Source organism: Saccopteryx leptura, chromosome 8, assembly GCF_036850995.1.
Source record: "Saccopteryx leptura isolate mSacLep1 chromosome 8, mSacLep1_pri_phased_curated, whole genome shotgun sequence".
NCBI lineage: Eukaryota > Metazoa > Chordata > Mammalia > Chiroptera > Emballonuridae > Saccopteryx > Saccopteryx leptura.
Window position 1 is genome coordinate 56,552,335 of NC_089510.1, and position 13,504 is coordinate 56,565,838.

A 13,504-nucleotide genomic window follows, 5' to 3' on the forward strand; every position below is an offset into this window, starting at 1 on the left:
CCCATGGGCACCCCCTTCTGTAGACACAAACCTGATGCTTTCTCTGGCTTGTGACCATTCCTTTGTAATTTTGACATTTTTGAAATAAGCAGGCCCTGGCTGGTTGGCTCAGTGGTAGAGCATCTGTTTGGCTTGTGGATGTCCCAGGTTCGATTCCCAGTCAGGGCACACAGGAGAAGCGCCCATCTGCTTCTCCACCCTTCCCCCTTTCCCTTCTCTCTGTTAATCTCCCCCTCCTGCAGCCAAGGCTCCATTGGAGCAAATTGGCCCCAGGCGCTGAGGATGGCTCCATGGCCTCACCTCAGGCACTAAAACACTGCCAAGCAACGGAGCAACACCCCAGATGGGCAGAGCGTTGCCTAGTAGGAGGCTTCTTGGGTGGATCCCGTTTGGGACATATGTGGGAGTCAGTCTCTCTGCCTCTCCACTTCTCACTTAAGGGAACGAAAAAAAAAAAAAAAAAGCAGAAAAGTAAAGACAGTAACAACAAACACTCATATGCGACTGTTCACCTTTAATAAACTTAATATTTTGACATATGTACTTCAAATCATTGTTTCCCAGAAACAAAACATTCCAGATACAGTTGAAACCCCTGTATACCCTCACATGTGATGTGATTCCGCTCCAGAATCTGGCACTCTCATTTCCATGCTTGGTTTTTAACTTTTTACACGTGCATGATTCATAAAACAGGTTTTTGCCTACTTACAGACTATATACAAGGGTAGACATAAGTAGGTTTACAGTTGTGAATATGTGAGTTTATTCTTGTATTATTTATTAATTCTTGTATTATTATTTTCCATAAAAACAACTGTAAACCTACTTTTGCCTACCCTGTATATGCCATAATACTGTTTATGTCCTTATGATTTACCCATACTTAAATACAATGCTGTTAATTCATTTTAAATTACTGTACAGTACTCCATTTTACAAATATATTACAATCTATTCTTCTGTTGATGACTATTTAGGTTCTTCTAATAACCTTACAAACAAAACTGGAATACATTCTGTATACATATGCTACAGTCTCTTTTATATATCACTAAAGTGACGTTCTTGGTTTATAGGTTATTCTCATCTTCACCTTTGTTAGGTATTTCCTAATTGATTGTCAAAATATTTGGACCAATTTACTCTTTTATAGTAATATTTCTGTTTATCAAGCAAAAGGTAAAAGGCAAACCCTACAGGTAATAAATACATGGTACAGGAATGTTTCAACCTGCAGTTAAGGGGATGCATGTGGTGTTCCAGTTTCTGACCTTTTCATAGGGAAGTTGTGTGGAGGCCAGATTGAGCTGGGCACTCATGCATGGTGGGACCGCAAATTTCTGTTGCATCACCCGTTTATAGAGGAGTCTAGAGGAATCAGAAACGTCAAACAAAGCTAGCTTTGCAATTAAGGTTTCAGCCTTGCCCTGGTTGGTAACTGAGTTGGTTAGAGTGTCATCCAGATACGCCAAGGTTGTGGGTTCAATCCCCAGTCAGGGCACATAAAGAATCAATCAATGAATGCATAAATAAGTGGGAAAACAAACCGCTGTTTCTCTTTCTCTCTCTTTCAAATCAATTTTTAAACAAGATATGAAAAAATGTTGCAACCTTTTTAGCAGCCCAATAATTAAGAGAATTTATAGACCAGAGGCTTTGCTGCTCTCCCTGGAGAGCATTGCTAGGCTACCTGGAGGAGGCTCACAATGGTATTCCAATTGACAAACTGTACATTACACCTCTGACCTTGGGGGCTTGTTGAACAAAGGCTTCCAACCCGGCACATGCATTAGTTGACAACACTGTGACAAGTTTGTATCATAGGCTATGAGAGGCAGAAAATGTATTTGGGGACTTCTTGTCCATACCTGTAATACAAAAGGAGAAAGAATGTTTAAAAATTTTTAAATTATAGGTCTTTAGTCCATCTCTAGAATGTATTGTTTGTTATAGAGAAAAAGTAGAAATTTCATTATTAAAAATACAATTAACATGTTATTCTGGTCCTATTTATTGGAGAGTTTATGCTTTCCTCCATTGATTTGCTTATCCTTTCTGTCCCTTAACAAGTTTGCATATATACATGGGTTGTTTCTGAGGTTTGCATATATACATGGGTTGTTTCTGTTTTATTCCTTCAGTGTATTTCCCTACACATAGGCTTATACTGTACACTCTTAGTTATCCTTACTTTATAATCAGTCATTGATTTGAGAGAGAAACAGAGATAGAGATAAGAAGGAGGGGTGGGAGGAGGAAAGAGTGAGAAGCATCAACTCATAGTTGTGTCACTTTAGTTATTCATTGATTGTTTTTTGGGGTTTTTTTTATTTTTAAAAATTTATTCATTATAGAGAGGAGAGAGAGAGAGAGAGAGAGAGAAGGGGGAGGAACAAGAAGCATCAACTCCCATATGTGCCTTGACCAGGCAAACCCAGGGTTTTGAACCAGCAACCTCAGTGTTTCCAGGTTGACGCTTTATCCACTGCACCACCACAGGTCAGGCTCACTGATTGTTTTTTATATGTACCTTGACCAGGGGCTCAAGTGGAGCCAGTGATCCCTTGCTTAAGTGAGCAACTTTGGGATCGTGTTGATGATCCTGTGCTCAAGCCAGCAACCCTTGGGCTCAAGCCATAGACCATGGGATCATGCTGATGATCCCATGCTGAAGCCAGCGACCCCACACTCATGTTGGCAAGCCCACACTCAAGCTGGTGAGCTTCGGCTCAACTCAGCAACCTCAGAGTTTTGAACCGGGGATCTCAACATCCTGGTGGTTGACATTATCCACTGCACCACCACCAGTCAGGCAATCAGTCTTCATTTTTGAGAGAACAAGTCCCTCAATGTTGTGATTTTTGAAAATTATTTTGGATATTCTTGGCCCTTTGATCTTTCGTGTAAATTTTAGACCTAGCTTGTCATGTTACCTGAAAATTCTATTGTGATTTGTATTAAAATAAAAATATAAATCAATATACATATTGAATTAATAGATTTTGGAAGAACTGATCTTTATGATAAAATGTATTCTCATTTGTGATGATGCATATCTCACCATCCTTTATATCTTTCAATATTATCTTTATTTTTTTTCCTTTTTCTTTTACAGGGACAGGGAGAGAGTCAGAGAGGGATAGATAGGGACAGACAGGCAGGAACAAAGAGAGATGAGAAGCATCAATCATCAGTTTTTTTGGACACCTTAGTTCATTGATTGCTTTTTCATATGTGCCTTGACCGTGGGCCTTCAGCAGACCAAGTAACCCCTTACTCGAGCCAGCCACCTTGGGTCCAAGCTGGTGAGCTTTTTGCTCAAGCCAGATGAGCTTGCGCTCAAGCTGGCAACCTCGAGGTCCTGAACCTGGGTCCTCCGCATCCCAGTCTGATGCTCTATCCACTGCGCCACCGCCTGGTCAGGCTCAATATTATCTTTGAGGTCACAATAATTGGATGGGGTTTCCTCTTTAGATTGGAACAAATTGAGAGTTAAAGGACTTGTATCTGGGAGGCCAAAATATTACTTTTATTGCTGAGAGAGTTTAGGTTAGAGGATGCTGCTTTAGGTCAGGTAGCCAAGTGCTTGGTAGATCAAGCCAATAAATATTAACTAGCATTCAAAAGATTTATACAATCTACTAGATGTCACTATATATAAGACACTGTCAACAGTCTGCTCCCCAAAAAGAAGATAAACAGAACTGAGCTTGGCATGCCAAAATTATTTTTCCTAAATTTACTAAGATCACTCCGCCTTCCACAGAGCAGAATGAGTAAAGGGATGGAGAGACTGAGAGTGTCACACCAGTAGAGGTCCTTTCAAATGGATATACATCCTACAAATAGAAAAGGAGGCCTGACCAGGTGGTGGCACAGTGGATAGAGCCTCAGACTGGGATGCAGAGGACCCAGGTTCAAAACCCTAAGGTTGCCGGCTTAAGAATAGGCTCATCCAGCTTGAGTGTGGGCTCGCCAGCTTGAGTGCAGAATCACAGACATGACCCCAAGTTTGCCAGCTTGAGCCCAAGGTTGCTGGCTTGAGCAAGGGGTCACTCACTCTGCTGTAGGCAGAGCACATATGAGCACCCGCATCAAGGCACATATGAGAAAGCAATCGATTAACAACTGAGGTGCTACAATGAAAAATTGATGCTTCTTATCCCTCTCTTCCTGTCTGTCCCTATCTGTCCCTCTCTCTGTCTCTGTCACAAAAACAAACAAACAAACAAAAACAAATGGGAAAGGAGTGTTCTTTCTTTACAGGTACCCAAGGTGTTTGTTTTTTTAACTGGAGAATGGACTCTGTTTCCCATCGTTTTTTTATTAGTTATTATGGGTATCATGGGTATTATGATTTATTTATAAGGACCTCATTTTCAGCAATTTTAGAACAATGTGATGAGATAGGTACTATTATCATTATTCCTCTTTTAGATGAGGAAACTAAAGTAGCAAGTAGTTTAACTTCAATCCCTTTCATGACTGTATAATATTCCACTGTATGTACAAACCACATTTGTTTATTCATTCATCAGCTGATGGACATTTGGGTTTCTACTTTTTGGCTATAATAAATAATGCTACTAGAAACATTAATGTCTATGGTTTTTTTCTTTTTCTTTTTCTTTTACAGAGACAGAGAGAGAGAGTCAGAGAGAGGGATAGACAGGGACAGACAGGCAGGAACAGAGAGATGAGAAGCATCAATCATTAGTTTTTTCATTGCACGTTGCAACACCTTAGTTGTTCATTGATTGCTTTCTCATATATGCCTTGACCGTGGGCCTTCAGCAGACCGAGTAACCCCTTGCTTGAGCCAAGGACCTTGGGCTCAAGCTGGTGAGCTTTTTGCTCAAACCAGATGAACCCGCGCTCAAGCTGGCAACCTCGGGGTCTCGAACCTGGGTCTTCCGCGTCCCAGTCTGATGCTTTACCCACTGCGCCACTGCCTGGTCAGGCAGTGTCTATGTTTTTATACAAACATATGCATGAACATATGCTTTTAATTACCCTGGGTGAAACTCCCTAGGGGAAGAATTCCTGGATCACACGGTAAATCTTTGTTTAAATTTTTGAGAAATGGCCAAACTGTTTTCCACAGCATATGTACCATTTTACATTCCTAGCAACAGTGTATGAGGGTTCCAATTTTTTTTATATTCTCACCAACAATTGTTGAGTTTTTTTTTTAAATTCTAGCTATTCTAGTGTGTGTAAAGTGGTATCTCGTGGTTTTAAATGATGTTGAAACTTTTTATGTATTTACTGACATTTGAATATGTTTGTTTGTTTTTTAAATTCTTTATTCAAATCTTTGGTCCATTTTTAAATAGAAAATTTGTCTTTTTATTGTTGAATGATAATTTTTATATGCTCTAGAATGATGTTATTTTGTAATACAAAAAGTTTTAATTTGATAAAATACAATTTATCTATTTCTGCTTTTGTCTGTTGGACCTTTGGTGTCATATCTAAGAAACCATTGCCTAGTCCAAGATCACAAAGACTTGCTCTTGTTTTCTTCTAAGAGTTTTTGCAGTTTTAGGTCTTAGATTTAGGTCTATGGTTATTTTTGTTTGTTGTATGAGGTAGGGGTCTAACTTAATTTTTTGTCAACAGATATACATGTGAATGAACTATTGTTTTTCAAAAATTTCTTCACCATTTCCTCTATTGACTTTTTTTATATTTTTTATTCAGTGAGAGGAGGGAAGGTAAAGAGACAGAATCCCACATGCGCCCTGATTGGGATCTATCCAGCAAGCCCACTGGAAGGCATTGCTCTTCCCATCTGGGGCTCACTTTATTGCTTAGCAACCAAGCTATTCTTAGCACCTGAGGCAGAGACCATGTAGCTATCCTCAGCACTGAGAGCCAACTCACTCCAATCAACCCATGGCTTCAGGAGGAGAGAGAGAGAGAGAGACAGAGAGAGAGAGAGGAGCAAGAGGAGGAGGGGTGGAGAAGCAGATGGAAACTTCTCCCGTGTGCCCTGACCAGGAATCAAACCCAAGACCTCCACACAGTGGGCATTGATGCTTTACCGGTGAGCCAACCAGCCAGGGCTGGAAGATAAAATAATTAAATAAAGTAAAAACAAAAGTTTCAGAAGAAAACAATAGAGAGGCCCGGGCCAGTTGGCTAGCGGTAGATTGTCGGCCCGGTGTGTGGAAGTCCTGGGTTCAATTCCCAGTCAGGGCACACATGGGAAGCAACCAAGGAATGCACGATTCAGTTGAACAACAAATGAATGCTTCCCTTTCCCTTGCCTTCTCTTTCCCTTCATCTCTCTCTCTCTCTCTTTTTTTTTTTTTTTTTTTTTTTTTTTACAGAGAGAGTCAGAGAGAGGGATAGACAGGGACAGACAGACAGGAATGGAGAGATGAGAAGCATCAATCATTAGTTTTTCCGTTGTGCATTGCGACACCTTAGTTGTTCATTGATTGCTTTCTCATATGTGCCTTGACCGTGGGCCTTCAGCAGACTGAGTAAGCTTGAGCCATCGACCTTGGGTCCAAGCTGGTGAAGCTGTGCTCAAACCAGATGAGCCCACGCTCAAGCTGGTGACCTCGGGGTCTCGAACCTGGGTCCTCTGCATCCCAGTCCGACGCTTTATCCACTGCGCCACCATCTGGTCAGGCATCTCTCTCTTTCTCTCTTTTAAAAAAAATCAATAAAAATTAAGCCCTGGCTTGATAGCTTGGTTGGTTGGAGTATCATCCCAGAGCATGGATGTTGCTGGTTCGATTCCTCAGTTAGGACACATATAGGAGCAGCTCAATGTTCCTGTCTCTCTCTCTCTCCATGACTCTAAAAATAAATAGATAGATAGATAGATAGATAGATAAACAAAATAAGAAGATTTTATTTTAGGTTGTGGGCACACACTGTAATATGCAAATGATGTATCACAGAATTGTATACTTCAAACCTATATGATCTTATTAACCAATGTCACCCCCAATAAATTTAATTTTTAGAAGTATATAAATTATAAAAATAAAGTTGTAGTGATACAATATAAAAAATAAATAATTATTTTTGAATGTGCAATATAGGCACATTGTACAAAATTCAAATGCCACAAAATATAATGAAGAGGTTATTGGGTTTCTTTAATACCTACCTGTTCTTATTTCAGTTTTGTCCATTTTTGTTTCATGTTTTAATTTTTTAGTTAGAGAGAGAGAGAGAGACAGAGAGGGAGAAGAGAGATAAGAAACATCACTTGTGGTTCCTTCACTTTAGTTGTGCATTTATTGCTTCTAATACGTGCCTTGACAAACCAGTGACCCCTTGCTCAAGCCAGTGAGTGACCTTTGGCTTTAAGCCAGCAACCTTGGGATCATGTCAATGATCCTGCGCTCAAGCCAGTGACCCCGTGCTCCAGTCAAGACCTCAGCATCCTAGGTCAGTGCTCCACCCACTATGCCACCACCAGTCGTGCTTAGTTCATAACTGTGTGTATGTACACTGTATGTTACTGACAGAACTAGAAGAGCTGGGGTAGGGAGGAGAGAAGCGATGATGCTGAAATGACATTGGGAAGGACAGAGGGAGAGTCTGGGAATGATAAACAGTTCATTTTATTGGGGTGCAGCCTGAAGACTAGTAGGAAGCAAAGCTGAAAAGGGAGGTTGGGGTCAATCTGTGGATTTAGGAATAAGAGGTGAGGAAAAGATAGTTGAAGATTTTGAACATTATTCTTTTAGCTGTGTAGTCTTTGAAGATTTTTACCCCCCAACCCCCACAAAAACTCCACTGTGTTTTAGTAATGTTAATACATTTCAGATAGGCTGAAGGGAGAAGATGAGTAGTTTAGGTCTCATTAAAAGCCTTCTAAGGGCCCTGGCCGGTTGGCTCAGCGGTAGAGCGTCGGCCTGGCGTGCGGGGGACCGGGGTTCGATTCCCGGCCAGGGCACATAAGGAGAAGCGCCCATTTGCTTCTCCACCCCCCCCCCTTCTTCCTCTCTGTCTCTCTCTTCCCCTCCCGCAGCCAAGGCTCCATTGGAGCAAAGATGGCCCGGGCACTGGGGATGGCTCCTTGGCCTCTGCCCCAGGCGCTAGAGTGGCTCTGGTCTCGGCAGAGCGACGCCCCGGAGGGGCAGAGCCTCGCCCTGGTGGGCGTGCCGGGTGGATCCCGGTCAGGTGCATGCGGGAGTCTGTCTGACTGTCTCTCCCCGTTTCCAGCTTCAGAAAAATACAAAAAAAAAAAAAAAAAAAGCCTTCTAAGAAAAAGTTAAGAACTATAATTTTACTCATATGTGGGATATAAAACTGAGACTCAGACAATAGTATGGTGGTTATCAGAGGGAAGGGGGTGGGTGGATAGGGGTTAAGGGGCCAAATACACGGTGGTGGGCACACAGTGCAGTATATACACCATCGATCACAGGAATGTACGCTCGAAACCTGTATGGTCCTATTAACCAATGTAACCCCAATAAACTTAATAATAATAAAAAACGCCTTCTATCTCAGGTGGGTTTTCTCCACCTTGCTCTGCCTTGATCTCCTTAAACATATATGTTGATGTTAAGCCAGATGTTTCAGACATTTCTTGCAAAAATTAATTTCTGATTTAAACGACTTGGTTTTATTGCCTGCTCCTTACAGTCCCCGCCTTGCCTGCCCCTTACAGTCCCCGCCTTGCCTGCCCCTGCTGTGGAAGGGGCTGCCCTCCGAAGCCGTCCCTGTCCTCGGGCGGACAGTGCTTGTGCAGCAGAGGGCAGCAGTGGCACACTCCGTGTTCAGGGAAGGGGATGCTGTGGGGTGGTCCGTGGGGAGGAGCTTGCAGGAGGAAACCCATAGGGTGGATAGGTTAACTAGTTCCCCAGTCCCACTTCAGAGCCAAACCCACAGCCTGTGGTGAGTTGAGCCACAAACACCATGTTTTCTGTACAGCTGACAGAGTCTTTTCTTCAGGAGGGAGGAGAATGACTTTTGAAAACCTGGCTTTGTGTTTTTTGCTTTTTCTAATTCTTTATTCTCTTCTTTTACCCATGAAAGTTCTACTTCTTCCAGCTTTCTTCTTACTGTTCTTTCATTTCCTCCATTTTCCAACCACTGTGATGTGAGCATGGGCCAAATTAATAGTCACCTCACTGACAGCAGTCACTGGAGAAATAGGGGATGAAACATGAGGGAACAACACAGCTGGCTGCCCCCCTACCCCAGAGGCATCACATTGATCTTAGAGACTCTAATCACCTCTAATAAAAGCCTCTGGCAATCTCTTAACACTTCTGTGTGTTCCTCCCCACTTGCTGGCTCCTCTGCCCTGACAGGATGAGAACACAGGCGCCCACCACGGTCTGGCCTGTAACTTGGTCCACACCTGCATGCCGCGCAGGGAAGTAATCCTGGGGACAGAACACGTGAGGTTGGGGATAGAGCACAGTGTGGGGGATCTCACACTTTTGCAAGGATCTCAAAAGAATGTGGCCCTAGTACTTCCTCACTGCTTTTACATTCTCTCCACTCTGTCATATTCCATTAGGAGTGAAGTGGTGGCAGGAGAAAGCCAATGCGAGTTTGTCACCCGGGCCTAGTGGGACTAAGTCACAGCCCATATGCTTGATTTGTAAGGTTGTGTGGGTTTAAGCAAGTCACTTGTTTGTTTGTTTGTTTGTTTTTTAGTGAGAGAGGGGAGATAGAGAGACAGACTCTCGCATGCACCCCAACTGGGATCCACCTGCCAGTGCCTGTCTGGGGCCAATGCTCAAATCAACCAAGTCATCCTTAGTGCCTGGGGCCAATGCTTGAACAAACCAAGCCACTGGCTGTCGGAGGGGATGAGGGGGAGAAGGGAGAGTGGGAGGGGAAGAGAAGCAGATGGTTGCTTCTCTGGTGTGCCCTGACCCGGGATCACACCTGGGACGTACACACTCCGCGCCAACATTCTATCCACTGAGCCGAAAGGCCAGGGCCAAGTCAGTGGCTTTTGAGTTTCAGTTTTTTCTATCTTCAAATGGATATTAATAATGCCCTCCATAACTGCCTCAGAGAATTGAGGTATTCAAGTAAGAAAATGATATAAAAATGTTTTATGAACAATAGAATGCTTTTAAAACATCATTTATTGTGACTCTTTTTAAAGATTACTTTGGCTACTGTTTTATGAGCACAAGATTAGGTACTGAGACAAACTGGATTCTTGAGGGTTCTGGGGCTATTGAGAGGCAACACAGACTATAACAGAGTGGAACTATTTGTAGGGACTTGGCTTTTAACCCTGTGTGTGAGGAGGGATTTCTTTCTTTCCTTGGGGCTGAGAGAGATTAATAGAAAATCTACCTCCAGAATTCTGGTTCTGGAGAAGACCACCAAAGAGTCCTGGTGCTTAGGCCATTTCCTTGCCTCTCACCTAAAGCTGCATCTATACTACCTCAGATGGATAAGAAAGAATATGGCATATAACCTGTTTGTTAAGTGTTTCCAGGGAGATTCCACATCCTCTCCCGATAGTGCAGAACTAATATCCTTTACAGCAGGTTCTGGATATTGAGTTTTTCACCTTTGAGCTGCATTCAGAGGTTTGAAATGCTTTGAGGACAGGGCAAGCATCTATGTATCTGCGAATCACATCAAAGCCCAGCACAAAGTGGCCCTGGGGTCTAATTGGTTGACTGAACTATATTGTTCTGTCCTCACCAGAGTTAGGGCATATGCTGGTCACTATTCTTTGTCAGCTTTAAATACAGCATTTGAAAAGTTCAAAATAAACTTTGTCTTGCAACTTCTCTCCTAACTCTCCCTCTTTGGGGGATTGATGGGGATGGAGGTAGGAACTCTGAAGACTGAGCTCACTGTCTCTGGTCAAGGCCAGGCCCCATGATGGCTTGGCATTGGCTCCCTCACTTTCTCTATCAAATGAAATTTGCCATTGAAAGAAATTGGCTTCTCCAGATTGCGAGCAACAGGAAGCAGCACTGAGAAGCAGGGACTGGGAAGGGAAACCAGAAAATTAGCCCAAGACCCAGCCCAGTCAGTGCCTGGCTCCCTGCCTCCCTTCCTACTGCTGTCTTGTTCTCCCCACCTTCTTTCTAGGTCCTGGCATGAGAGGCTGAAAGAGACGGGTAGAAGTCCTCCAGGCCAGCACTCCACATCTTCCAGCCTGCACCTGATACTTGCAGAGGCAGGAATTTTACAGCTTCCCCAAGAAATCAGTTCCATTTTGCCTTTTATCCAGCTGAAATCTGCCTCCTGTAGCCATCCCCACTGGCCCACAGGGGTCTCGCTCCGCCATGTCACAGCCCTTCAGGTGCCTTAGTCCCCAGTCTGATCCCCCCTCCCCCAAAGGGTCCTCCTGATGAAGGCATGAGTTCTCAGAAACTTATAAACCCAAAGGAAGTCAGGACTGGAACCTGGGAGGGAAGGAAATGCTGAGAACAAAAGACTGTTAGTGGGCCCTTTCCTTGCCAAGGAGAAGCCCATGGTTTACCCTAATGTTTACTACAGCCTTGACATACTGCCTTTCCCCTCCTGGGCGCCCAGTGTTGTCTAAGGAGAGTTTTTTTTCTCCCCAGTCAACTCACTTTATTCATTTTTTGCTGAAATATTTAAAAGTATAAAGACATAATGACATTCCACTCCTAAGCACTTCAGTATATATCTTTAAAATATACTAATATTTTCTTATGGGCCCTGGCTGGGTGGTTCAGTGGATATAACATGGTCCTGGAACACTGAGAACTGGGGTTCAATCCCTGGTCAGGGCCCATACGAGAGGCAGCCAATGAGTGCACAACTAGGTGGAACAACTAAAGGGAAACAGGGTTGATACTTCTCTCTCTCTCTTTCTCTTTCCCTTCCCCCCCCTCTCTCCCTCCCCCCCCTCAGATCAATGGAAAACATATTTTTGAGAGAGAGACAGACAGACAGAGACAGAAAGGGAGAGAGAGTAGGAATCATCAAGTTGTAGTTGCTTCACTTTAGTTATGCACAGTGATGAGACTCAAATAATTTAACAACCGGTTCTCTGCCCTCATGATTGTTTTAAGTATCAAAAAAATATGTATATCAAAAGGTAGTTTAGCCTGACCTGTGGTGGCACAGTGGATAAAGCGTCGACCTGGAATGCTGAAGTCACCAGTTCAAAACCCTGGCTTGCCTGGTCAAGGCACATATGGGAGTTGATGCTTCCTGCTCCTCCCCCTGTTTTTTCTCTATCTCTCCCTCTCTCTCTCTCTAATAAAAATGAATAAATAAAATTTAAAAAAGTAAATAAGTAAAAAATTTTAAAAAAGGTCGTTTATTATTTCATTTACTTAATACTTAAATAAGAACAATAAAAAGGTATACAAAACTAGATTATGAGTTTTAAAATATTAATGAAAAAATATTAAACAATCTGACAAAAACAATAAAATTGTTCTTTAAGGTATTTCCATATATAGTTTTAGATTTTTTTCATTTATTCATTTTTGAAGAGGGAGGAGAGAGAGAGAGAAAGAAGGGGGCGGAGAAGGAAGCATCAACTCCTATATGTGCCTTGGCCAGGCAAGGCCAGGGTTTTGAACTAGTGACCTCAGCATCCAGGTCAATGTTTTATCCACTGTGCCACCACAGGCCAGGCCTCATATTGCTTATTGATTGGCATCGTCACTTTCAGTATTCTTCACTTTTATCCTAGCTTCCTAATGGTTTCACCATTTGGGAGCGGAATGAACATTACTATGAGCACTTAAAAAATGCTGTTGCACAGATGAAAGTTAAAAAAGAGTGAGGAATGTAAATTTGTGATTTCCACATTGGGTGGCTGCCCAGGTGCCCACCTTAGAGAGAACCCTGATTACAAGTGCCAATTTAACAACCGATTTGCCGAACTCAACAAAAAATAGGTATTGGTTCTGCTGAACCAGTGTGAACCGGTTGAATCCCACTCCTAGTTATGCACTGATTGCTTCTCATATATGCCTTGACCAGAGATCAGACCTCAGACTCAAACCAAGCCAACAATCCCTTGCTCAAGCCAGCAACCTTTGGGCTTAAGCCAGTGACCTTGGGCATCAAGCCCGTGGACTTTGGGCTCAAGCCAATGACCTTGAGATGGTATCTGTGATACTGCCCTCTAGCCAGTGACCCTGATTTAAGCTGGCCAGCCCACACGTAAGCCAGCGACCTTGTGGTTTGAACCAGAGACCTCAGCATTTTGATCAGGCTTGATAGAAAAATAATTTTTTTAATTAAAAAAGAATATTTTCTGACAGAGCTGAAATAAAATAGTAATACCCCCAAAAAATTAATTATAATTTCTCAATATTATCTAATACCTAATGCATATCCAGAGTCTCCCCAATTGTCTCCAAAATGTCTTTCACTGCTATTTTGTCCAAACCAGGATCTAATCTAGGACTATGCATTGCATCTAGTATTTATGTTATTTAAAGCTCTTTTAACTATGATATTGATAAGTGGAAGAGAGAGTCACATTTACTGAATTTATCTTATAGATAAATTTATTCTTCTAGCTGGTTCTTCTATGCCCTTTATTTTC